The sequence below is a fragment of the Peromyscus leucopus genome, chromosome X (assembly GCF_004664715.2).
Source record: "Peromyscus leucopus breed LL Stock chromosome X, UCI_PerLeu_2.1, whole genome shotgun sequence".
Taxonomy (NCBI): Eukaryota; Metazoa; Chordata; class Mammalia; order Rodentia; family Cricetidae; genus Peromyscus; species Peromyscus leucopus.
The window spans coordinates 115664940-115691331 of record NC_051083.1 but is presented as its reverse complement, the minus strand read 5'-3'; the positions used below and the strand labels follow the sequence as shown (position 1 = coordinate 115691331).

General features: G+C 41.7%; 2 long non-coding RNA genes across 22 annotated transcripts in view; one reads left to right on the top strand and one right to left on the bottom strand.

The window, feature by feature from the left end:
* Positions 1–26392, bottom strand: part of LOC114710170 — a 103335-nt gene that overhangs the window by 25368 nt on the left and 51575 nt on the right. The gene's annotated exons all lie outside the window — the stretch shown is intronic.
* LOC114710169 overlaps positions 1–26392 on the top strand; it is an 85236-nt gene that overhangs the window by 25704 nt on the left and 33140 nt on the right. For 10 of the 21 annotated variants that reach the window (XR_005089934.1, XR_005089932.1, XR_005089926.1 and 7 more), the window contains 5 exons: positions 801–955; positions 10231–10382; positions 10875–11362; positions 14477–14632; positions 18333–18487. This is a non-coding gene — a long non-coding RNA (uncharacterized LOC114710169). Of the gene's footprint in view, positions 1–800; positions 960–3986; positions 4072–10230; positions 10387–10874; positions 11363–14476; positions 14633–18332; positions 18492–21523; positions 21609–26392 lie in introns of all 21 variants that reach the window. The other 11 variants (XR_005089937.1, XR_005089930.1, XR_005089929.1 and 8 more) reach the window with 11 other exon arrangements.

The window sequence follows — 26392 nt, the reverse complement described above, 5'->3', positions numbered from 1 at the left end:
ACTACAATGGAAATAGCTGAGAGTTTCATTGCTTGCATAGCATGCCCTAGGCCCCTGAGTTTTAATTACTAATACTGGGGGTGGGGGTGCTAATGTATACCTAGTGTATGCTACTGGGAATTTCCCAATTCTTAATGTTGTGAGAAACTTTCATGTAAGGAAATCTTACTTATGAGGATGGAATTGTAACAAAAGAATTGATATTAATGATGAGATCTATTGACAGGGCTAGTTGTGGCCCAGGCCTGGCAGTGGTGACACATGTGATTAATCCCAGTACCGGGGAGGCACAACATAAAAATGAGCTCTATTCATTTCACTGTCATTATTTTATTAATCATTTTAATGAGTGTTTTGTGTGTATGGATCTATTACTATTATTATTATTATTATCATTATTTTGAGGCAGGACTACTCTGTGTAACAGTCCTAGTTGTCCTGGAACTCACTTTGTAGACCAGGCTAGCTTCAGACTCACAGAGATCCACCTGCCTCTGTCTCCCATGTGCTGGGATTAAATTCCCAGTGCAATTTTTAGGGTGACTTATGTCTACTATCTGGTTGGCATTTACAGTCCTGTCAGTATTTGTTTCACTCCAAGTACAATGGAGCATTACATCTTGAGACCTAGCTAGTCACTACAGGCAGGTAGTCAACCTCCAGCTGGACACCCAGGTCCTGCTGCCTAGGTCCTCACGTGGGTATAGTGTCTAGGGAAAATGTGAAGTGAATCTGGCAGAGAAGCAGGGTACCTGGTTTCTAGATTTGATTGATTGGCAGCATTTTCTTCTTCTACCTAGAACTGAAACCTAAGATTTCACCTCAAGACCACAAGACAGTTATCCACCAGGAGTAAGCACTGGAAGTAGAATGCTGCTGGGAGAAGAAGAAGAAACTCAAGGCTTGATCATTGACTGGCCAGTGACTTCTTCAGAATAGATGATGCCTGAGGAAGGTGGGTGGGTACCTCAGATCTCCCTGTCTTTCCTGCTGGCTTAGATCATAAATTCCACGTACTTTCCTTCTTCCATTCTTTGGAGTTTTGTCTTTTCTGTTTTGATGGTGGATTCGGATGAAGGTATAGATCCACTGGCTGTGGCTTTGACATACAATTAAAATGGAAGTGGAAACTACCTCTCAGTAAATCACTTTTCCTCCCTTTGCAGGAAGAAGGCAGGGCTGCCAGAGTTGCTGGACTCTGCCTCCTCTGCACTGTAGTTTTTTTCAGATTGGAAAGGCGGGAGCAGAGAGGCATGGGCCTGGTGCCTTCTTTGCTGTGAGTCAACACTGCCATCATGGGGGAAATGTTTTGTACATCCTCACTCATGCACACACTGCTTCTTCCTCAGTGCTGCTTTGAGCCGGTTTTGAAGGTGAGGGTTAGCGTAATTCATAAATAGCTGAGCTTGGCCTCCTTCCATTTTCTATTTGTGTTTTCTGTAGTAGACTTGAATCATGGGACCCTACCCTTCAGAGTCTTAATGTAGACCCTGTTGATGAGGGCCCAGTTACTAGTGCAAGGCTGTGCTGAGGTCCAGGAAGAGGAAGTGGAGGGGCGGGGTTTTGCCTTGCTCAGCTTGCAGTATGAATCAACTGGCTGGTGTCCTAGGGCGGTGAGGCGCCTCACTCTCCAGGTTCTGATGAGAAATTTCTAAGGTGCACGTTTATGTTGGGGCCTGAGGAGAAGTCAAGAAAGCCCAACAAGGCACCCACAGTTGTGGTTGTCTGGAATCGCCATCTTCCGCCATGGCTAAGAATCATGGGAAGGAAGCTCAGTGGCACTGTGACTTTTGAAACTCCATCCTCTTGATGGCAGTAGAGCTCCAGGAGAGCTCTTGGGCGCGTTTGTCTCCCGCCCTTCCTTTCTGAAAAAAATGCCACCCAAAGCCCAATGCCCCAAAGAAGATGGCTGCCCTAAGTATTGCCCAGCTTTGAGTACTTTGAAAACTGTATCTTGTTTTCCCCATTCAGCCAAGCTGAGACTTAAATTAGGGAACCTCATAGGACTGTTTTCCTTAGGTTAGGGAAGATATTTCCCATTTCATTCATTTTCACTTTGTACAGCAGCCTAGCGTTTTTTTAAAAGTTTTGGTATTTTTTTCTTGTAATTTTTATAAAATCAATATGTCCTCTGAGATTTAGAAGCAAAGTACTATGAAGTTGACACATGCCAATGGCTGTAGCTGAGGGATACAACGCTCTAAGCCCTGTTTTTTGAACCTCAATTTTTGGGCTGGGAACTATATATTAGTTATGTGCCTGGAAACTTCCCAATACTTAATACTGTGGGAAATATCCATGGCAGTAAATCTTACTTATCGGCTGATTAGGATGGAATTTCAGACGATAATTGCTGAGATTCATAATGATATACAGTTACTGTGCTGAAATGTTTTTATTTCTATTATTTATTTTTCCACCCATCCATTTATTTATTTATTCAGTCTTTCATTTTTTGTTCTTTAGACACGGTTTCTCTATGTATGTTTCTAGACACAAAATCCCTCTGTAGGCCAGGCTGTCCTCAAACTCACAGAGATCCACCTGCCTCTCTGCCTAGGGATTTCTGGTAAAGTTGTATGCCACCTCCCCTTGGCCTATTAATCATTTGTACAGAATTTTTACATGTGTGTATCTATTCTGGAGGCTGAGAAAATTCATTGAATGATAAATTATTTTTTCAGTAACTTGGTATTGCCTTTGGACATCAGATACCACAATTTCTCAGAGAATAGCCTTTCTGAAGCCTGCATTCATTAATTTGTACTACAAACTCCGTATGATATTTAAGTATTATATCTTACTCAACTTAATATACTTCAGTAAGTCCAACTTGTGCGTGACTGAGTGCACCCACACACAAAAGAACAAGAAAGACCTAGGAGTTAAAAACTGCTTCATTATGCAGTTGATCGGAACTAATGCAGAGACCCACAATTGGACAATGTGCTCAGAATTAGAGACTTGCAGAACAGTAGATCATAAACAGGATGTCTTCATCAAATCCCTCCCCTCAGGGCTAAGGCAAGTGTGCAGAAGAGGAGGCAGAAAGACTCAAAGGGCCAGAGGGCATGGATGATACCAAGAAGATAGTATTCTCCAGACATCAGGGGACTGACACACATAGGAACTCAGAGACTGGCAGCATCCACAGGGTCTGTGCAGCATGCACAGGGTCTGCGCAGCATGCACAGTGTCTCCGCAGCATGCACAGGGGCCCCGCACTGTGAGTAGAGAGTGAACATGATCCCTTCCCTAATCAAGAAGCTATCTCCAATTTACCCTCCATGCAAAGGACATTTAGTTTTCTCTAATGGAGTCTCATTGGGTATATAAAGCACACTTATGGGTAGTCCTTTCTTTGGCGTGTTTTTTTATCATACTGGTCTTTTGTTTGTATGTTATGATTTCTGATTTTGTGTTTTTATCAATTTTTCTTTTACATGTTTTGTATTTGTGTGTAATGCTTGTACTTTTTCTTTTTAAAATCCTGGTTGGTTTTATTTGCCTTTTTTTCTTTTTCCTTTCTTTCTTTCTTTTTTTTTTTTTTTTGAGATAGGATCTCCCTAGTTCTGGCTGTCCTAGACCTCACTATGTAGACCAGGCTGTACTAGAACTCACAAAGATCTTCCTGCTCTGCATCCTGAATGCTGAAATTAAAGGAATGAGTCACCATACAGGCTCTTGTTTGTTTTTTAAAGAGAGAAAGAAGAAAAGTGTGGAGTTGGATGGGTGTAAAAGTAGGGGGATCTGGGAGGAGATGGGCAAGGGGAAACTATGATCAGAATATAGTGTGTAAACAAATTAATTTTCAATTCAAAATAAAAATACTTTATAGCGAAGGAATGCGTTTTCTTTCCATTTTAAATGGAGACCTGAAGGATGAGCGAGGCCTCTGTCTTCTAATGGATGTTCACACCATATGCGGGGAGACCACAATTTACAAAGTAGTGACAAGGATGTTAGCTGTCTTTGCCACTTCTTAGGTCTTCAGACAAAAGGTTGTCAACAGTTTGACCCAGGATACAAGAAATGGAGGCACACTATAGGCTCAAATGTGAGGACAGCCGGGTAAGTAGTCACTTGTTGGCTGAATCTGTTCTTTTTTTTTTTAAATTTATTTATTTTATTGATTTTTACACCCTGACCACAGTTTCCCCTCCTTCCTCTCCTACCATTCTCTCCTTTCACTTCCCCTTCACCCACCATCCCCTTAGTCCACTCCTCTCTTTTTCTTAAGAAAAGTAAAGGTCTCTCATGGGTATCACCAAAGCATGGACTACCAAGTTGCAGTTAGACTATGCACTTCCCCTTGTATTAAGGTTGGGTAAGGCAATCCAGTATGAGTACTAGGTTCCTAAGAGCCAGCCAAAGCCTTACGGACAACCTGTGCTCCTGTGGAGACCTAGACTTAACTTTACAGGCTTAGGAATATGCCATGATAACCTGAACGGATACAGAGCAGTATCTTCCTGCAGACATCCTGTCTGCTGTTTATACAGGAAAGGAAAATGTAACAAGATCCTGTCTGTGGTTTATGGCCCTTGGAGATATCTAGATAATCCTGCTGAGCAGTCCAGATAATCCTGTTCTAAGGGTTGTGGTTTCACACCCGAAGTCTAGACTAATAGTTTCAAAAAATCACCTTGCCCTTTTTCCTCAATCCCAAGTTGCCAATTACTGGCTTGTGGTTTTTCCCTATAAAAACCCTCTACACCTGGGCTTGTGGCCTTCACCACATTTCCTTCCATCTGCCATGCGGCGGCCCAAGTTGAACTGGAATTAAAGGACCCTTATGAGCTTGCATTGGAAACCGGCTCCTTGGTGGTCTCTGGGGTTTTCATGAAACAGGTACAACACTTCCACTGTTAGGAGTTCCAAAAGTAGACCAAGCTACACAACTGTCACATATATGTAGAGGGCTTAGGTCAATCCCATAAGACTCCCTGGTTATTGCTTCAGACTCTGTAAGTTCGTATGAGCCAGGTCAATTGTTTCTGTTGATTTTCTTGTGATGTCCTTGACCCTTCTGGCTTCTACAATCCTTCCTCACTCTCTTCAGCAGTATTCCCTGAGTTCTGACTAATATTTGGCTGTGGATTTCTGCATTTGTTTCCATCAGTTACTGGATGAAGGCTCTCTGACTACAATTGGGATAGTCAACACCAATCTGATCACAGGAGATGGCCACTATTGCTAAGAGCCTTAGCTGGGATCATCCTTGTAGATTCATTGGAGTTTCCCTTGCATTAGGTTTCTATCTGACCCTGAAAAGCCCCTCCTTTCCAATCATATCTTTCAGTACTCTCCCTCTCCAATCACCCCCAATCCAATTCCTCAAGTCTTCATCCCCACCCACCCCCAGTCCACCCAGGAAATCTCTTCTATTACCCCTTTTCAGGGAGATCTGAGCATCTCCTCTTGAGTGCTCTTTATTACCTAGCTTCTCTGGGTTTGTATATTGTAGCATGGTTATCTTTTACTTACAGTTAATATCTACTTAGGAGTGAGCACATACCACATTTGTCTTTCTGGGTCTGGGTTACCTCATTCAGGATGATTTTTTTTTCTAGTTCTGTATTTGCCTTCAAATTTCCTGATATCATTGTTTTTAACAGCTGAGTAGTGCTCCATTGTGTAAATGTACCACATTTTCTTCATTTATTCTTCAACTGAGGGGCATCTAGGTTGTTTCCAGTTTCTGGATATTACCAATAAAGCTGCTTTGAACATAGCTGAGTGAGTGCCATTATGATAGGATGGAGTGTTCTTTGGGTATATGCCCAAGAATGGTATAGCTGGGTCTTGAGGTAGATTGATTTCTCAATTTTCTGAGAAACCGCCATATTGATTTTCCAAGTGCTTGTACAAGTTTGTACTCCCACCAGCAGTGGAGGAGAGTTCCCCTTGCTCCACATCCTCTCCAGCATAAGCTGTCATTTATGTTTTTGATCTTAGCCATTCTGACAGGTGTAAGATGGAATCTTAGAGTGGTTTTGATTTGCATTTCCCCAATGGCTAAGGATGATGAACATTTCTTTAAGTGTATTTCAGTCATTTGAGATGCCTATGTTGAGAATTTTCTATTTGGGTCAGTACCCCATTTTTTAATTGGATTATTTGGTATTTTGATGTCTAGTTACTTTAGGTTTTTTTTTTTTATATTTTACAGGTCAGCCCTCTGTTAGATATGGGGTTGGTGAAGATCTTTTTCTCTAGGCTGCCGTTTTTCTCCTGCTGACAGTGTCCTTTGCCTTATAGAAGCTTTTCAGTTTCACCAGGCCTTGTTTATTAATTGTCATCTTAGTGTCTGTGCTATTGGTGTTCTGTTAAGGAAGTAGTCTCCTGTGCCAATGTGTTCAAGGCTACTTCTTACTGTGTCTTCTATCAGGTTCACTGTAACTGGATTTATGTTGAGGTCTTTGATCTACTTGGACTTGAGTTTTTTGCATGTTGATAGATATAGATCTATTTGCATTTGTCTACATGTAGACATCCAGCTATGCCAGCACCATTTGTTGAAGATGCTTTCTTTACTCCATTGTATAATTTTGGCTTCTTTGTCACAAATCAGGTGTCTATAGTGTGGATATATGTCTGGATCTATAATTTAATTCCGTTGATCCACATGTCTGTTTTTATGCCAATACCATGCTGTTTTTATTACTATAGGTCTGTAGTAGAGCTCGAAATCCAGGATGTTGATACCGCTGGCAATTCTTTTATTGTGTAAGATTGTTTTAGCTATCCTAAGTTTTTTGTTTTACATATGAAGTTGAGTATTGTTCTATCAAGGTCTGTAAAGAATTGTGTTGGGATTTTGATGGGGATTGCATTGAATCTGTAGATTGCTTTTGGTAAGATTGTCATTTTTACTATGTTATTCCTATGTTTCCAAGAGCATGGGAAATCTTTCAATCCTCTGATATATTCTTCAATTTTTTTCTTCAAAGACTTCCAAGTTTTGATCATACAGGTCTTTAACTTGCTTCGTTAGAATTATCCCAAAATATGCATCTGTTCTTTTAATGCCCAAACTTCACTCTTCATTTCTAGACAGGATCCAACTAACTGACTAGAGTAGAGAATTCAATGTGATTTGAAATGCTTGGTGACAGATAGGAAACACACTCACTTACAACATGGAAGGGAGAATTTCACTCATGAGAAAATATTAACAGTGGAGGTGGTAGGTTGAGGCCACAATTTGGTTTCACAGAGAACACTAGACAAAGAGCACAGCACTATGAGCTTTTCCTTTCCAACTGAGCAAAATGAAAGGCAGCCCTATTTCCTTTCAGTGTTTTTTTTTTTTTTTTTTCAAACAAGAAGGGTGGGAGAAAACATCATAAAATGGCGCTTTCATAAGCATGTAGAACAGTACTGCCACCATGAGGAAACAGTTTCAAAACAGATTGTGCTATTCTAGCTTCCTGCCCTCTCCTCAGAGTAAGGTCTGGAGAGGCATGGAGAAGCTGGTGCTAGATACTGGGCTTCCTTGAATTCTTCTAAGACCATAGAACCTGTATGCTCATACCCTCTAGGTTTCATAATTAATGGAGCAGTTATGTTTACTGTTAGAATATTTTTGTGCTGTTTTCCATAAGAATCTTTTAGTTGGGCTGGAGAGATGGCTCAGTGGTTAATAACACTGGCTGATCTTCCAGAGGACCCAGGTTCAATTCCCAGCACCCATATGGCAGCTTACAACTGTCTGTAACTCCAGTTCCAGGGGATCTGACACTGTCATACCAGTGCACATAAAATAAAGTTAAATCTATTATTTGAAAAAAGAATCTTTTAATTAGTCCAGAGTGCATCAAATTGAATAGTAGTTGACTTGAGATTGCTTATTTTGATGTGATCTCTTAATTTCTGTATTTTTTCTTTAAAAAGGAACTTCCTTGTTTTCTGAATCCATGTCTAAACTATTTAAAATTATTGGTTCAAGCCAGTGGTGGTGGTGGCACATGCCTTTAATCCCAGCACTTAGGAGGCAGAGACAGGTGGATCTCTGTGAGTTTGAGGGCAGCCCAGTCTTCAGAGAGAGTTCCAGGATAGGTTCCAAAGCTACACAGAGAGATACCCTGTCTTGAAAAAACCAAAAAAAAATGTATTGGTCCAACAACTGATGAAAGTGTAAATTTGAGGCTATGCACTGAAAGGTGTTCATGGGTTATGTGTAACATGCTTGAGGCCTTGTGTTTGATCCTATGCACTCCATAACCAGTGGAGCCATCCTGTAATCCCAGCACTAGAAGGTGGAGGTGGGAAAAACAAAGTCATGCTAGGCTAGATTGGGATCTTGAGACCCCTGGGCTTAAAGACCCTGTCCCATAAAATGAAACAAAACCTAACCTGATAAGAATTCCAAAGAAAATAATTGAAAAATGTTGATGTGGTTTGTGGGTTAATTTTTTGTTTTTTTGCTGTTTTTGTCAATAAATGCCCATTGCTTATGAAGAGTATATATGATATTCTATTAGTCTATGAGGATTATTGAGCTTAAAAATGGGATCCCTTGCAAACAGTATCTGTGGTAATACAGAACACAGAAGACTCTGTTGTAGAACCTCAGAGGTGAGATCCATTAATATAGAAACCTTCATCTCTAGGCACTGAATTTAAATTCCAGAACATTCTTCTCTCTCTTCATGTGGAGTATCTCCTTTATCTCTTGAGACAGAAGACTTGATGCAGTGGCAAGGTATAGGACATAGAGTGCTGGGAAGAAATGCCCAGGTGAATGAAAACTGCACCCTAGAGATAGCAAGGAGTACATATAACTTCTGAGAAATGAACGCTTTTGCTGAAAGTGGTAGATTTAGGACACATTTTGGTTTCAGGTAGACAAACAAAACCTAGATTGTTCAGCAGTTCTTACAAAAAGTCTAAACAATTGTGTTTCCTGGTACCCTTTTCTCTGGGTGATGATTTTCAGGTAGCAAGGGTGGGAGAAGAGCTCTAAGATGATGCTTTTGACTACAGCTAGTTCATTACTGAAAATGCTTGGGATTCTTGAGTGGTCATTCTTCAGCAGTACCCAGATCCTCTTTACAGATCACATCACACTGTATATACAAGGTCTATTACATCCATCACAATATGGGCTATGAGCAAGTGAGTCTGGCTGAGAAAGTTTCCTGACGCCTAATTTGCTCTCATCCAGACAGTGAGTTAACAGCAGTTTCATGTCCGAACTACAACTGGATGCTGAGATGGGCCCACAAGAACACAAGAGAAGCGGGTACCATGAGAAAGTACTGGAGATAGAATTCTAGAATTCTGCTGGCTGAAGAGGGGGAGAAATGCAGGATTTCTTCATTGACTAGACTCTTACTTCTTTAAAAGAGAGGATGCATGAAGAATGTGGGTGCCTCAGATTGAACTTTCATTTTTCTCTTCTTGTTTGCTTTATTTATTTATTTTTTTCTTCTGTCCTTTGGTGCTGGAGTTCTGGTGTAGGTCCTTATCCACTAGATATGACATCAATATAAAATGGTGATAGAAGCTAAATTCTAAGAGTGGAACACTTTTCCTCCCTTTGCCTGAAGAAGGCAGGGTTGCCTTAATTCCTGGACTCCTCCTTTGTGCTGGTGGGGTTTTTTTGTTTGTTTTGTTTTTTCAGATTGGAAAGGCAGGAGGAGAGAGCTGCACTAAGGTTTCTTGGTTCATCTGGGGCAACACTGCCCTCGTGCGAAACAGTTTCATAAATACATGTGCTCACACTGTTTCCTCCATACTGCTAATCAACATTTTGAGCATGAGGGTCCACAGGGATTCTTACACAGGCCTGGCCTCCTACCATTTTTTTACCCCCTTTATACAGGGACTGGAATCATGGAACCTTTCAGAGTCTTAATGTATACCCATTTGATGGAAGGACCAGTAACAAGTACAGGAATATATATAACATAGTCCAATTTAAATGCAAATTTATTGAATAATTAGTTTTACTTACAGGACAAAGACAAAATTCTCTGATCTACCTATCTAATTGGAATTTACAATCATTTCAGTATTTGTTTCACTCCAAATACAATGGAGCATTACATCTTCAGACCTACATTACAGGCAGGTAGTCAACCTCCAGCTGGACACCCAGGTCCTGCTGCCTAGGTCCTCACGTGGGTATGGTGTCTAGGGAAAATGTGAAGTGAATCTGGCAGAGAAGCAGGCTTCCTGGTTTCTAGATTTGATTGATTGGCAGCATTTTCTTCTTCTACCTAGATCTGAAACCTAAGATTTCACCTCAAGACCACAAGACAGTTATCCACCAGGAGTAAGCACTGGAAGTAGAATGCTGCTGGGAGAAGAAGAAACTCAAGGCTTGATCATTGACTGGACAGTGACATCTTCAGAATAGATGATGCCTGAGGAAGGTTGGTGTGTACCTCAGATCTCACTGTCTTTCCTGCTAGCTTAGATCATAAATTACATGTATTTCCTTCTTCCATTATTTGGAGTTTTGTCTTTTCTGTTTTGATGGTGGATTCGGATGAAGGTACAGATCCCACTGGCTGTGGCTTTGACATACAATTAAAATGGAAGTGGAAACTAGCTCTCAGTAAATCACTTTTCCTCCCTTTGCAGGAAGAAGGCAGGGCTGCCAGAGTTGCTGGACTCTGCCTCCTCTGCACTCTAGTTTTTTTCAGATTGGAAAGGCGGGAGCAGAGAGGCATGGGCCTGGTGTCTTTTTAGCTGTGTGGGTCAACACTGCCATCATGCGGAAAATGTTTTGTACATCCTCGCTCATGCACACACTGCTTCTTCCTCAGTCTGCTTTGAGCCGGTTTTGAAGGTGAGGGTTAGCGTAATTCATAAATAGCTGAGCTTGGCCTCCTTCCATTTTCTATTTGTGTTTTCTGTTGTAGACTTGAATCATGGGACCCTACCCTTCAGAGTCTTAATGTAGACCCTGTTGATGAGGGCCCAGTTACTAGTGCAAGGCTGTGCTGAGGTCCAGGAAGAGGAAGTGGAGGGGCGGGGTTTTGCCTCGCTCAGCTTGCAGTATGAATCAACTGGCTGGTGTCCTAGGGCGGTGAGGCGCCTCACTCTCCGGGTTCTGATGAGAAATTTCTAAGGTGCACGTTTATGTTGGGGCCTGAGGAGAAGTCAAGGAAGCCCACTAGGCACCCACAGTTGTGTTTATCTGGATTCGCCATCTTCTGCCATGGCTAAGAATCATGGGAAGGAAGCTCAGTGGCACTGTGACTTTTGAAACCCCATCCTCTTGATGGCAGTAGAGCTCCAGGAGAGATCTCGTGAGCATTTGTCTCCCGCCCTTCCTGTCTGAAAAAAACGCCACCCAGAGTGAAATCCACCAGAGAAGATGGCTGCCCTGAGATTTGCCAAGTTTTGTGTAAGTTGGAAAGTATTTTACTTTTTGTCTCATTTTGTACGTGATACCAATCTGAGACCTAACTGTAGCCAATGTCATAGGACTCTTTTCCTTCTGTGTTAGTGGACATTTCCCCTTTTGTTCATTTTCACTCTGACCAGCTGCCTAGTGTTATTTAAAATTTTGAAAATTTTTATTTCTTGTAAATTTTACACAATAAATATGTGCTGTGAGGTTTAGAAGGCAAGTAACATGAAGTTAACACATGAAGGGCAATAGTTAGCTGAGGGATATTTTCATTTCCTTTACTTTAACTGTTCATTTTCCACGCATCCCACATTTTTAAGGTTTCCTTAAAAGTCTGGCAATGTTTATTTGTCATAATTTGCACACGATAAAGACCTGCTATCAGAGTTATAACAAAGTTCCCTGATGCTGACCCATGCAGAGCAGTGGATTTTCAAGAGAAGTGGGACTCTTGTCCTCCCCAGGCTTCTAAGTTTCTTTGATCTTACATTTACAAGTAGCTGAGTTCTCTGTGTCAGTTCAGATGCTTCCTTAGGTTGCTGTGATGGGGAAATACTTAGAGCATCTTGCTGGAAAGGCAAAGTGCTCCCACTGCACATGCCAGGATTTCAGTTTGTTTTGAAGATGTCTCAAGCCTTCCCAAGTATTAGACAGTGGGCCTGCTAGAGATCTTAGAGCAGGCTAGCCCTGAAGTCCTGAGTTGGATCTCTAGGATGCAAACAATGGAAGGAGTGGCCTCAGTGCTGCACTTGTCCTCTGATCCACCTTAGGATGTGGTGTCAGCCCCACCCCAAACACACACACACACACACACACACAAAATAAATGTGTGAAGACAGACAGGACCTTAAAAATAGACAAGGACTAGGACAGGAGCACTCTATCCTCCAGCTATGAGAGGCCCGGAAGAGCACTGATTAGGCTGCTAGTCTGAGAGATGGTGTAGGCTGTGCATCAGTTTTAGGTCAGTGTGGAAATTCTGGGAGAATCTTTCCATTGAAAGAGGAGGGGGAAGAGAGGGAGAGAGACAGACAGAGAGAGAAGAGATGGGGTCCAAAGAAAAATATCACAGCCACTGTAAAAATTTTTAAAAAGTATTGAAAAGGAAGCAAAAATATGAGTAAAAATTGCAAAAAATGTCTATGAAAATTTTTCTCTAAGGTCAGAGTCCATGAAGGACTCAAGACTCCTAGTGCAGTAAGAGCAGAGGAAAGCCTGCTAACTCTTGTTTCAGGCCGAGCAGCAGGACCCAAGCGCCCCAAGACTGCACTAGGTAGTGACTGGTCTTCTGGTTCTGTCCAGGATGGAGGCCTGTCCAGATTTATGGTGTCACCATGTGCAGGCAACTGTTGGTCCTCTCTGGGCGCCTCATTATCCACCTTTGATGAGAAAACACCCTATTGATGGTGAGACCAGTGCACAGCTGTGCTGAGTTCCAGGAAGAGGAAGTACAGGGGCGGGGTTTTGTGCTGCTCAAATTGCAATTTGAATCCATTAGCTCATGTCCTAGGGCAGGAAGTTGTCTGACTCTCCAGGTTCTAGTGAGAAATTTCTACAGACCTCGTTTATGCTGGGGTCTCAGGAAAAGTCAAGAAGCCCAAGTAGGCATCCACAGTATAGTTTCTGTAATCGCCATCTTCCCGTGATGGCGATGGCCAAGAATCATGGGAAGGAAGCTCAGTGGTGCTGTGAGTTTTGAAACTGCAACCTCATGATGGCATTAGTGCTCCAGGAGGCATCTAGAGTGCTTGTCTCCAGCCCTTACTGGCTGAAAAAAAAAAAAAAAAAAAAAAAAAAACGCCACTCAGCAACAAAGTCCCCACAAAAGATGGCTGCCGCAAGTATGCTCCACTTTGTGTACTAGAGTGATTTTTGTGTCCTTTTGACCACATATAGCCAAACTGAGACTCAAATTTAGCACACAACATAGAACTGTTTTCCTTTTCTTATGGAGGATGTTTCCCATTTCCTTGATTTTTTACACTTTCTAGATACTTATTGTCTTCTTAAAATTCAGGTCCCATTAATTTGTTTTAGGTTTTACGTAATAAAATTATGATGGGAGATTTATTTATTTTTTTTTCCTTTTTTTTTTTTTTTTTTTCTTTTTTTTTTCCGAGACAGGGTTTCTCTTGTGTAGCTTTGCGCCTTTCCTGGAACTCACTTGGTAGCCCAGGCTGGCCTCGAACTCACAGAGATCCGCCTGCCTCTGCCTCCCGAGTGCTGGGATTAAAGGCGTGCGCCACCACCGCCCGGCCTCATGATGGGAGATTTATAATCAAAGGATTATGTTAACCCATGCAGTACAATGGAAATAGCTGAGAGGTTCATTGCTTGCATAGCATGCCCTAGGCCCCTGAGTTTTAATTACTAATACTGGGGGTGGAGGTGCTAATGTATACCTAGTGTATGCTACTGGGAATTTCCCAATTCTTAATGTTGTGAGAAACTTTCATGTAAGGAAATCTTACTTATGAGGATGGAATTGTAACAAAAGAATTGACATTAATGAGGAGATCTATTGAGAGGGCTAGTTGTGCCCCTGGCCTGGCTTTGGTGACACATGTGATTAATCCCAGAACCGGGAGGAAGAACATAAAAATGAGCTCTATTCATTTCACTCTCATTATTTTATTAATCATTTTAATGAATGTTTTGTGTGTATGGATCTATTACTATTATTATTATTATTATTATTATCATTATTTTGAGGCAGGACTACTCTGTGTAACAGTCCTAGTTGTCCTGGAACTCACTTTGTAGACCAGGCTAGCTTCAAACTCACAGAGATCCACCTGCCTCTGTCTCCTGGGTGCTAGGATTAAATTCCCAGTGCAATTTTTAGGGTGACTTATGTCTACTATCTGGTTGGCATTTACAGTCCTGTCAGTATTTGTTTCACTCCAAGTACAATGGAGCATTACATCATGAGACCTACGTAGGTCACTACAGGCAGGTAGTCAACCTCCAGCTGGACACCCAGGTCCTGCTGCCTAGGTCCTCACGTGGGTATAGTGTCTAGGGAAAATGTGAAGTGAATCTGGCAGAGAAGCAGGGTACCTGGTTTCTAGATTTGATTAATTGGCAGCATTTTCTTCTTCTACCTAGAACTGAAACCTAAGATTTCACCTCAAGACCACAAGACAGTTATCCACCAGGAGTAAGCACTGGAAGTAGAATGCTGCTGGGAGAAGAAGAAACTCAAGGCTTGATCATTGACTGGCCAGTGACTTCTTCAGAATAGATGATGCCTGAGGAAGGTTGGTGGGTACCTCGGATCTCCCTGTCTTTCCTGCTGGCCTAGATCATAAAATCCATGTACTTTCCTTCTTCCATTATTTGGAGTTTTGTCTTTTCCGTTTTGATGGTGGATTCGGATGAAGGTATAGATCCACTGGCTGTGGCATTGAAATACAATTAAAATGGAAGTGGAAACTACCTCTCAGTAAATCACTTTTCCTCCCTTTGCAGGAAGAAGGCAGGGCTGCCAGAGTTGCTGGACTCTGCCTCCTCTGCACTCTAGTTTTTTTCAGATTGGAAAGGCGGGAGCAGAGAGGCATGGGCCTGGTGCCTTCTTTGCTGTGGTCAACACTGCCATCATGGGGGAAATGTTTTGTACATCCTCGCTCATGCACACACTGCTTCTTCCTCAGTCTGCTTTGAGCCGGTTTTGAAGGTGAGGGTTAGCGTAATTCATAAATAGCTGAGCTTGGCCTCCTTCCATTTTCTATTTGTGTTTTCTGTAGTAGACTTGAATCATGGGACCCTACCCTTCAGAGTCTTAATGTAGACCCTGTTGACTGAGGGCCCATTTACTAGTGCAAGGCTGTGCTGAGGTCCAGGAAGAGGAAGTGGAGGGGCGGGGTTTTGCCTTGCTCAGCTTGCAGTATGAATCAACTGGCTGTTGTCCTAGGGCGGTAAGGCGCCTCACTCTCCGGGTTCTGATGAGAAATTTCTAAGGTGCACGTTTATGTTGGGGCCTGAGGAGAAGTCAAGGAAGACCAACTAGGCCCCCACAGTTGTGGTTGTCTGGAATCGCCATCTTCCGCCATGGCTAAGAATCATGGGAAGGAAGCTCAGTGGCGCTGTGACTTTTAAAACTCCATCCTCTTGATGGCAGTAGAGCTCCAGGAGTGAGCTTGTGAGTGCTTGTCTCCCGCCCCTCCTGTCTGAAAAAAAAACGCCACCCAGAGTGAAATCCACCAGAGAAAATGGCTGCCCTCAGTTTTGCCCAGCTTTGAGTACTTTGGAAAGTATTTTATTTTTTGTCTCATTTTGTATGTGATACCAATCTGAGGCCTAAGTGTAGCCAATGTCATAGGACTCTTTTCCTTCTGTGTTAGTGGACATTTCCCCTTTTGTTCATTTTCACTCTGTCCAGCTGCCTAGTGTTATTTAAAATTTTGAAAATTTTTATTTCTTGTAATTTTTACACAATAAATATGTGCTGTGAGATTTAGAAGGCAAGTAACATGAAGTGAACACATGAAGGGCAATGGTTATAGCTGAGGGATATTTTCATTTCCTTCTCTTTAACTGTTCATTTTCCACGCATCCCACATTTTTAAGGATTCCTTAAAAGTCTGGCAATATTTATTTGTCATAATTTGCACACAATAAAGACCTGCTATCAGAGTTATAACAAAGTTCCCTGATGCTGACCCATGCAGAGCAGTGGATTTTCAAGAGAAGTGGGACTCTTGTCCTCCCCAGGCTTCTAAGTTTCTTTGATCTTACATTTACAAGTAGCTGAGTTCTCTGTGTCAGTTCAGATGCTTCCTTTGGTTGCTGTGATGGGGAAATACTTAGAGCCTCTTGCTGGAAAGGCAAAGTGCTCCCACTGCACATGCCAGGATTTCAGTTTGTTTTGAAGATGTCTCAAGCCTTCCCAAGTATTAGACAGTGGGCCTGCTAGAGATCTTAGAGCAGGCTAGCCTGAAGTCCTGAGTTGGATCTCTAGGATGCAAACAATGGAAGGAGTGGCCTCAGTGCTGCACTTGTCCTCTGATCCACCTTAGGATGTGGTGTCAGCCCCAACCCCAAACACACAGACACAGACACAGACACAGACACACACACACACACACACACACACACACACACTAAATGTGTGAAGACAGACAGGACCTTAAAAATAGACAAGGACTAGGACAGGAGGACTCTATCCTCCAGCTATGAGAGGCCCGGAAGTGCACTGATTAGACTGCTAGTCTGAGAGATGGTGTAGGCTATACAGCAGCCTAATCAGTGCACTTCTGGGAGAATCTTTCCATTGAAAGAGGAGGGGGAGGAGAGGGAGAGAGACAGACAGAGAGAGAAGAGATGGGGTCCAAAGAAAAATATCACAACCACTGTAAAGAATTTTTTAAAAGTATTGAAAAGAAAGCAAAAAGTATGAGTAAAAAGTTCAAAAAATGTCTATGAAAATTATGGTGTCACCATGTGCAGGCAACTGTTGGTCCTCTCTGGGCGCCTCATTATCCACCTTTGATGAGAAAGCACCCTATTGATGGAGAGACCAGTACACAGCTGTGCTGCTCAAATTGCAATTTGAATCCATTAGCTTGTCCTAGGGCAGGAAGTTTTCTGACTCTCCAGGTTCTAGTGAGAAATTTCTACAGACCTCGTTTATGCTGGGGTCTCAGGAGAAGTCAAGAAGTCCAAGTAGGCATCCACAGTTGTAGTTTCTGTAATCGCCATCTTCCCGTGATGGCCATGGTGATGGCCAAGAATCATGGGAAGGAAGCTCAGTGGTGCTGTGAGTTTTGATACTGCAACCTCATGATGGCATTAGTGCTCCAGGAGGCATCTAGAGTGCTTGTCTCCAGCCCTTACTGGCTGAAAAAAAAAAAAAAAAAAAAAAAAAAAAAAGCCACTTGTTGACAAAGTCTCAACAAAAGATGGCTGCCGCGAGTTTGGTCCACTTTGTGTACTAGAGTGTTTTGTGTCCTTTTGACCACATATAGCCAAACTGAGACTCAAATTTAGCACACAACAGAGAACTGTTTTCCTTTTCTTATGGAGGATGTTTCACATTTCCTTGATTTTTACCCTTTCTAGATACATATTGTCTTCTTAAAATTCAGGTCCCATTAATTTGTTTTAGGTTTTACATAATAAAATTATGATGGGAGATTTATAATCAAAGGCTTATGTGAACCCTTGTATTACAATGGAAATAGCTGAGAGGTTCATTGCTTGCATACCATGCCCTAGGCCCCTGAGTTCTAATTAGTAATACTGGGGGTGGGGGTGCTAATGTATACCTAGTGTATGCTACTGGGAAATTCACAATTCTTAATGTTGTGAGAAACTTTCAGGTAAGGAAATCTTACTTATGAGGATGGAATTGTAACAAAAGAATTGATATTAATGATGAGATCTATTGACAGGGCTTGTTGTGCCCCAGGCCTGGCCGTGGTGACACATGTGATTAATTCCAGTACCAGGGAGGCACAACATAAAAATGAGCTCTATTCATTTCATTGTCATTATTTTATTAATCATTTTAATGAATGTTTCTGTGTATGGATATTATTATTATTATTATCATTATTATTATTTTAAGGCAGGATTACTCTGTGTCACAGTCCTAGCTGTCCTGGAACTCACTTTGTAGACAAGGCTAGCTTCAAACTCACAGAGATCCACCTGCCTCTGTCTCCTGGGTGCTAGGATTAAATTCCCAGTGCAATTTTTAGGGTGACTTATGTCTACTATCTGGTTGGCATTTACAGTACTGTCAGTATTTGTTTCACTCCAAGTACAATGGAGCATTACATCTTGAGACCTAGCTAGGTCACTACAGGCAGGTAGTCAACCTCCAGCTGGACACCCAGGTCCTGCTGCCTAGGTCCTCACGTGGGTATGGTGCCTAGGGAAATTGTGAAGTGAATCTGGCAGAGAAGCAGGGTTCCTGGTTTCTAGATTTGATTGATTGACAGCATTTTCTTCTTCTACCTAGAACTGAAACCTAAGATTTCACCTCAAGACCATAAGACAGTTATCCACCAGGAGTAGGCACTGGAAGTAGAATTCTGCTGGGAGAAGAAGAAGAAACTCAAGGCTTGATCATTGACTGGCCAGTGACTTCTTCAGAATAGATGATGCCTGAGGAAGGTGGGTGGGTACCTCAGATCTCCCTGTCTTTCCTGCTGGCTTAGATCATAAATTCCATGTACTTTCCTTCTTCCATTATTTGGAGTTTTGTCTTTTCCGTTTTGATGGTGGATTCCAATGAAGGTACAGATCCACTGGCTGTGGTATTGACATAAAATTAAAATGAAAGCAAAACTAGCTCTCAGTAAATCACTTTTCTTCCCTTTGCAGGAAGAAGGCAGGGCTGCCAGAGTTGCTGGACTCTGCCTCCTCTGCACTCTAGTTTTTTTTCAGATTGGAAAGGCGGGAGCAGAGAGGCATGGGCCTGGTGCCTTCTTTGCTGTGGGTCAACACTGCCATCATGGGGGAAATGTTTTGTACATCCTCGCTCATGCACACACTGCTTCTTCCTCAGTGCTGCTTTGAGCCGGTTTTGAAGGTGAGGGTTAGCGTAATTCATAAATAGCTGAGCTTGGCCTCCTTCCATTTTCTATTTGTGTTTTCTGTAGTAGACTTGAATCATGGGACCCTACCCTTCAGAGTCTTAATGTAGACCCTGTTGACTGAGGGCCCAGTTACTAGTGCAAGGCTGTGCTGAGGTCCAGGAAGAGGAAGTGGAGGGGCGGGGTTTTGCCTTGCTCAGCTTGCAGTATGAATCAACTGGCTGTTGTCCTAGGGCGGTAAGGCGCCTCACTCTCCAGGTTCTGATGAGAAATTTCTAAGGTGCACGTTTATGTTGGGGCCTGAGGAGAAGTCAAGGAAGACCAACTAGGCCCCCACAGTTGTGGTTGTCTGGAATCGCCATCTTCCGCCATGGCTAAGAATCATGGGAAGGAAGCTCAGTGTTGCTGTGACTTTTGGAATTCTATCCTCTTGATGGCAGTAGAGCTCCAGTAGAGCTCTTGGGAGCGTTTGTCTCCCGCCCTTCCTTTCTTAAAAAAAATGCCACCCAAAGCCGAATGCCCCAAAGAAGATGGCTGCCCTAAGTATTGCCCAGCTTTGAGTACTTTGAAAACTTTGTATCTTGTTTTCCCCATTCAGCCAAGCTGAGACTTAAATTAGGGAACCTCATAGGACTGTTTTCCTTAGGTTAGGGAAGATATTTCCCATTTCATTCATTTTCACTTTGTACAGCAGCCTAGCGTTTTTTTTAAAAGTTTTGGTATTTTTTTTCTTGTAATTTTTATAAAATCAATATGTCCTCTGAGATTTAGAAGCAAAGTACTATGAAGTTGACACATGCCAATGGCTGTAGCTGAGGGATACAACGCTCTAAGCCCTGTTTTTTGAACCTCAATTTTTGGGCTGGGAACTATATACTAGTTATGTGCCTGGATACTTCCCAATACCTAATACTGTGGGAGATATCCATGGCAGTAAATCTTACTTATCGGGTGATTAGGATGGAATTTCAGACGATAATTGCTGAGATTCATAATGATATACAGTTACTGTGCTGAAATGTTTTTATTTCTATTATTTATTTATCCACCCATCCATTTATTTATTTATTCAGTCTTTCATTTTTTGTTTTTTACACAGTTTTTCTATGTATGTTTCTAGACGCAAAATCCCTCTGAAGGCCAGGCTGTCCTCAAACTCACAGAGATCCACCTGCCTCTCTGCCTAGGGATTTCTGGTATAAAGTTGTATGCCACCTCCCCTTGGCCTATTAATCATTTGTACAGAATTGTTTTTACATGTGTGTATCTATTCTGGAGGCTGAGAAGATTCATTGAATGATAAAATATTTTTTCAGTAACTTGGTATTGCCTTTGGACATCAGATACCACAATTTCTCAGAGAATAGCCTTTCTGAAGCCTGCATTCATTAATTTGTACTACAAACTCCATATGATATTTAAGTATTATATCTTACTCAACTTAATATACTTCAGTAAGTCCAACTTGTGCGTGACTGAGTGCACCCACACACAAAAGAACAAGAAAGACCTAGGAGTTAAAAACTGCTTCATTATGCAGTTGATCGGAACTAATGCAGAGACCCACAATTGGACAATGTGCTCAGAATTAGAGACTTGCAGAACAGTAGATCATAAACAGGATGTCTTCATCAAATCCCTCCCCTCAGGGCTAAGGCAAGTGTGCAGAAGAGGAGGCAGAAATATTCAAAGGGCCAGAGGGCATGGATGATACCAAGAAGATAGTATTCTCCAGACATCAGGGGACTGACACACATAGGAACTCAGAGACTGGCAGCATCCACAGGGTCTGTGCAGTATGCACAGGGTCTGCGCAGCATGCACAGGGTCTCCGCAGCATGCACAGGGGCCCCGCACTATGAGTAGAAAGTGGACATGATCCCTTCCCTGACCAAGAAGCTATCTCCAATTTACCCCCCATGCAAAGGACATTTAGTTTTCTCTAATGGAGTCTCATTGGGTATATAAAGCACACTTATGGGTAGTCCTTTCTTTGGCGTATTTTTTTTTATCACACTGGTCTTCTGTTTGTATGTTATGATTTCTGATTTTGTGTTTTTATCAATTTTTCTTTTACATATGTTGTATTTGTGTGTGATGCTTGTACTTTTTCTTTTTAAAATCCTGGTTGGTTTTATTTGCCTTTTTTTCTTTTTTCTTTCTTTTTTCTTTCTTGTTTTTGAGATAGGATCTCCCTAGTTCTGGCTGTCCTAGATCTCACTATGTAGACCAGGCTGTACTAGAACTCACAAAGATCTTCCTGCTCTGCATCCTGAATGCTGAAATTAAAGGAATGAGTCACATACAGGCTCTTGTTTGTTTTTTAAAGAGAGAAAGAAGAAAAGTGTGGAGTTGGATGGGTGTAAAAGTAGGGGGATCTGGGAGGAGATGGGCAAGGGGAAACTATGATCAGAATATAGTGTGTAAACAAATTAATTTTCAATTCAAAATAAAAATACTTTATAGCGAAGGAATGCGTTTTCTTTCCATTTTAAATGGAGACCTGAAGGATGAGCGAGGCCTCTGTCTTCTAATGGATGTTCACACCATATGCGGGGAGACCACAATTTACAAAGTAGTGACAAGGATGTTAGCTGTCTTTGCCACTTCTTAGGTCTTCAGACAAAAGGTTGTCAACAGTTTGACCCAGGATACAAGAAATGGAGGCACACTATAGGCTCAAATGTGAGGACAGCCGGGTAAGTAGTCACTTGTTGGCTGAATCTGTTCTTTTTTTTTTTAAATTTATTTATTTTATTGATTTTTACATCCTGACCACAGTTTCCCCTCCTTCCTCTCCTACCATTCTCTCCTTTCACTTCCCCTTCACCCACCATCCCCTTAGTCCACTCCTCTCTTTTTCTTAAGAAAAGTACAGGCCTCTCATGGGTATCACCAAAGCATGGACTACCAAGTTGCAGTTAGACTATGCACTTCCCCTAGTGTTAAGGTTGGGTAAGGCAATCCAGTATGAGTACTAGGTTCCTAAGAGCCAGCCAAAGCCTTACGGAAAACCTGTGCTCCTGTGGAGGCCTAGACTTAACTTTACAGGCTTAGGAATATGCCATGATAACCTGAACGGATACAGAGCAGTATCTTCCTGCAGACATCCTGTCTGCTGTTTATACAGGAAAGGAAAATGTAACAAGATCCTGTCTGTGGTTTATGGCCCTTGGAGATATCTAGATAATCCTGCTGAGCAGTCCAGATAATCCTGTTCTAAGGGTTGTGGTTTCACACCCAAAGTCTAGTCTAATAGTTTCAAAAAATCACCTTGCCCTTTCTCCTCAATCCCAAGTTGCCAATTACTGGCTTGTGGTTTTTCCCTATAAAAACCCTCTACACCTGGGCTTGTGGCCTTCACCACATTTCCTTCCATCTGCCATGCGGCGGCCCAAGTTGAGCTGGAATTAAAGGACCCTTATGAGCTTGCATTGGAAACCAGCTCCTTGGTGGTCTCTGGGGTTTTCATGGAACAGGTACAACACTCCCACTGTTAAGAGTTCCACAAGTAGACCAAGCTACACAACTGTCACATATATGTAGAGGGCTTAGATCAATCCCATGAAGACTCCCTGGTTATTGCTTCAGACTCTGTAAGTTCATATGAGCCAGGTCAATTGTTTCTGTTGATTTTCTTGTGATGTCCTTGACCCTTCTGGCTTCTACAATCCTTCCTCACTCTCTTCAGCAGTATTCCCTGAGTTCTGACTAATATTTGGCTGTGGATTTCTGCATTTGTTTCCATCAGTTACTGGATGAAGGCTCTCTGACTACAATTGGGATAGTCAACACCAATCTGATCACAAGAGATGGCCACTATTGCTAAGAGCCTTAGCTGGGATCATCCTTGTAGATTCATTGGAGTTTCCCTTGCATTAGGTTTCTATCTGACCCTGAAAAGCCCCTCCTTTCCAATCATATCTTTCAGTACTCTCCCTCTCCAATCACCCCCAATCCAATTCCTCAAGTCTTCATCCCCACCCACCCCCAGTCCACCCAGGAAATCTCTTCTATTACCCCTTTTCAGGGAGATCTGAGCATCTCCTCTTGAGTGCTCTTTATTACCTAGCTTCTCTGGGTTTGTATATTGTAGCATGGTTATCTTTTACTTACAGTTAATATCTACTTAGGAGTGAGTACATACCACATTTGTCTTTCTGGGTCTGGGTTACCTCATTCAGGATGATTTTTTTCTTGTTCTGTATTTGCCTTCAAATTTCCTGATATCATTGTTTTTAACAGCTGAGTAGTGCTCCATTGTGTAAATGTACCACATTTTCTTCATTTATTCTTCAACTGAGGGGCATCTAGGTTGTTTCCAGTTTCTGGATATTACCAATAAAGCTGCTTTGAACATAGCTGAGTGAGTGCCATTATGATAGGATGGAGTGTTCTTTGGGTATATGCCCAAGAATGGTATAGCTGGGTCTTGAGGTAGATTGATTTCTCAATTTTCTGAGAAACCGCCATATTGATTTTCCAAGTGCTTGTACAAGTTTGTACTCCCACCAGCAGTGGAGGAGAGTTCCCCTTGCTCCACATCCTCTCCAGCATAAGCTGTCATTTATGTTTTTGATCTTAGCCATTCTGACAGGTGTAAGATGGAATCTTAGAGTGGTTTTGATTTGCATTTCCCCAATGGCTAAGGATGATGAACATTTCTTTAAGTGTATTTCAGTCATTTGAGATGCCAATGTTGAGAATTTTCTATTTAGGTCAGTACCCCATTTTTTAATTGGATTTTTTGGTATTTTGATGTTTAGTTACTTTAGTTTTTTATATTTTACAGGTCAGCCCTCTGTTAGATATGGGGTTGGTGAAGATCTTTTTCTCTAGGCTGCCGTTTTCTCCTGCTGACAGTGTCCTTTGCCTTATAGAAGCTTTTCAGTTTCACCAGGCCTTGTTTATTAATTGTCATCTTAGTGTCTGTGCTATTGGTGTTCTGTTAAGGAAGTAGTCTCCTGTGCCAATGTGTTCAAGGCTACTTCTTACTGTGTCTTCTATCAGGTTCACTGTAACTGGATTTATGTTGAGGTCTTTGATCTACTTGGACTTGAGTTTTTTGCATGTTGATAGATATAGATCTATTTGCATTTGTCTACATGTAGACATCCAGCTATGCCAGCACCATTTGTTGAAGATGCTTTCTTTACTCCATTGTATAATTTTGGCTTCTTTGTCACAAATCAGGTGTCTATAGTGTGGATATATGTCTGGATCTATAATTTAATTCCGTTGATCCACATGTCTGTTTTTATGCCAATACCATGTTGTTTTTATTACTATAGGTCTGTAGTAGAGCTTGAAATCCAGGATGTTGATACCTCTGACAATTCTTTTATTGTGTAAGATTGTTTTAGCTATCCTAGGTTTTTTGTTTTTCATATGAAGTTGAGTATTGTTCTATCAAGGTCTGTAAAGAATTGTGTTGGGATTTTGATGGGGATTGCATTGAATCTGTAGATTGCTTTTGGTAAGATTGCCATTTTTACTATGTTATTCCTATGTTTCCAAGAGCATGGGAAATCTTTCAATCCTCTGATATATTCTTCAGTTTTTTTCTTCAAAGACTTCCAAGTTTTGATCATACAGGTCTTTCACTTGCTTCGTTAGAATTATCCCAAAATATGCATCTGTTCTTTTAATGCCCAAACTTCACTCTTCATTTCTAGACAGGATCCAACTAACTGACTGGAGTAGAGAATTCAATGTGATTTGAAGTGCTTGGTGACAGATAGGAAACACACTCACTTACAACATGGAAGGGAGAATTTCACTCATGAGAAAATATTAACTGTGGAGGTGGTAGGTTGAGGCCACAATTTGGTTTCACAGAGAACATCAGACCAAGAGCACAGCACTATGAGCTTGTCCCTTCCAACTGAGCAAAATGAAAGGCAGCCCTATTTCCTTTCAGTGTTTCTTTTTTTTTTTTTCAAACAAGAAGGGTGGGAGAAAACATCACAAAATGGCGCTTTCATAAGCATGTAGAACAGTACTGCCACCATGAGGAAACAGTTTCAAAACAGATTGTGCTATTCTAGCTTCCTGCCCTCTCCTCAGAGTAAGGTCTGGAGAGGCATGGAGAAGCTGGTGCTAGATACTGGGCTTCCTTGAATTCTTCTAAGACCATAGAACCTGTATGCTCATACCCTCTAGGTTTCATAATTAATGGAGCAGTTATGTTTACTGTTAGAATATTTTTGTGCTGTTTTCCATAAGAATCTTTTAGTTGGGCTGGAGAGATGGCTCAGTGGTTAATAACACTGGCTGATCTCCCAGAGGACCCAGGTTCAATTCCCAGCACCCATGTGGCAGCTTACAACTGTCTGTAACTCCAGTTCCAGGGGATCTGACACTGTCATACCAGTGCACATAAAATAAAGTTAAATCTATTATTTGAAAAAAGAATCTTTTAATTAGTCCAGAGTGCATCAAATTGAATAGTAGTTGACTTGAGATTGCTTATTTTGATGTGATCTCTTAATTTCTGTATTTTTTTCTTTAAAAAGGAACTTCCTTGTTTTCTGAATCCATGTCTAAACTATTTAAAATTATTGGTTCAAGCCAGTGGTGGTGGTGGCGCACGCCTTTAATCCCAGCACTTAGGAGGCAGAGACAGGTGGATCTCTTGTGAGTTTGAGGGCAGCCCAGTCTACAGAGAGAGTTCCAGGATAGGTTCCAAAGCTATCTGAGATACCTTGTCTTGAAAAAACAAAACAAAACAAAAAAGTATTGGTCCAACAACTGATGAAAGTGTAAATTTGAGGCTATGCACTGAAAGGTGTTCATGGGGTACATGTAACATGCTTGAGGCCTTGTGTTTGATCCTATGCACTCCATAACCAGTGGAGCCATCCTGTAATCCCAGCACTAGAAGGTGGAGGTGGGAAAAACAAAGTCATGCAAGGCTAGATTGGGATCTTGAGACCCCTGGGCTTAAAGACCCTGTCCCATAAAATGAAACAAAACCTAACCTGATAAGATTTCCAAAGAAAATAATTGAAAAAATGTTGATATGGTTTGTGGGTTAATTTTTTTTTTTGCTGTTTTTGTCAATAAATTCCCATTGCTTATGAAGAGTATATATGGAAATCTATTAGTCTATGAGGATTATTGAGCTTAAAAATGGGATCCCTTGCAAACAGTATCTGTGGTAATACAGAACACAGAAGACTCTGCTGTAGAACCTCCGAGGTGAGATCCATTATTATAGAAACCTTCATGTCTAGGCACTGAATTTAAATTCCAGAACATTCTTCTCTCTCTTCATGTGGAGTATCTCTTTTATCTCTTGAGACAGAAGATTTGATGCAGTGGCGAGGTTTATGACATAAAGTGCTGGGATGAAATGCCCAGGTGAATGAAAACTGCACCCTAGAGATAGCAAGGAGTACATATAACTTCTGAGAAATGAACGCTTTTGCTGAAAGTGGTAGATTTAGGACACATTTTGGTTTCAGGTAGACAAACAAAACCT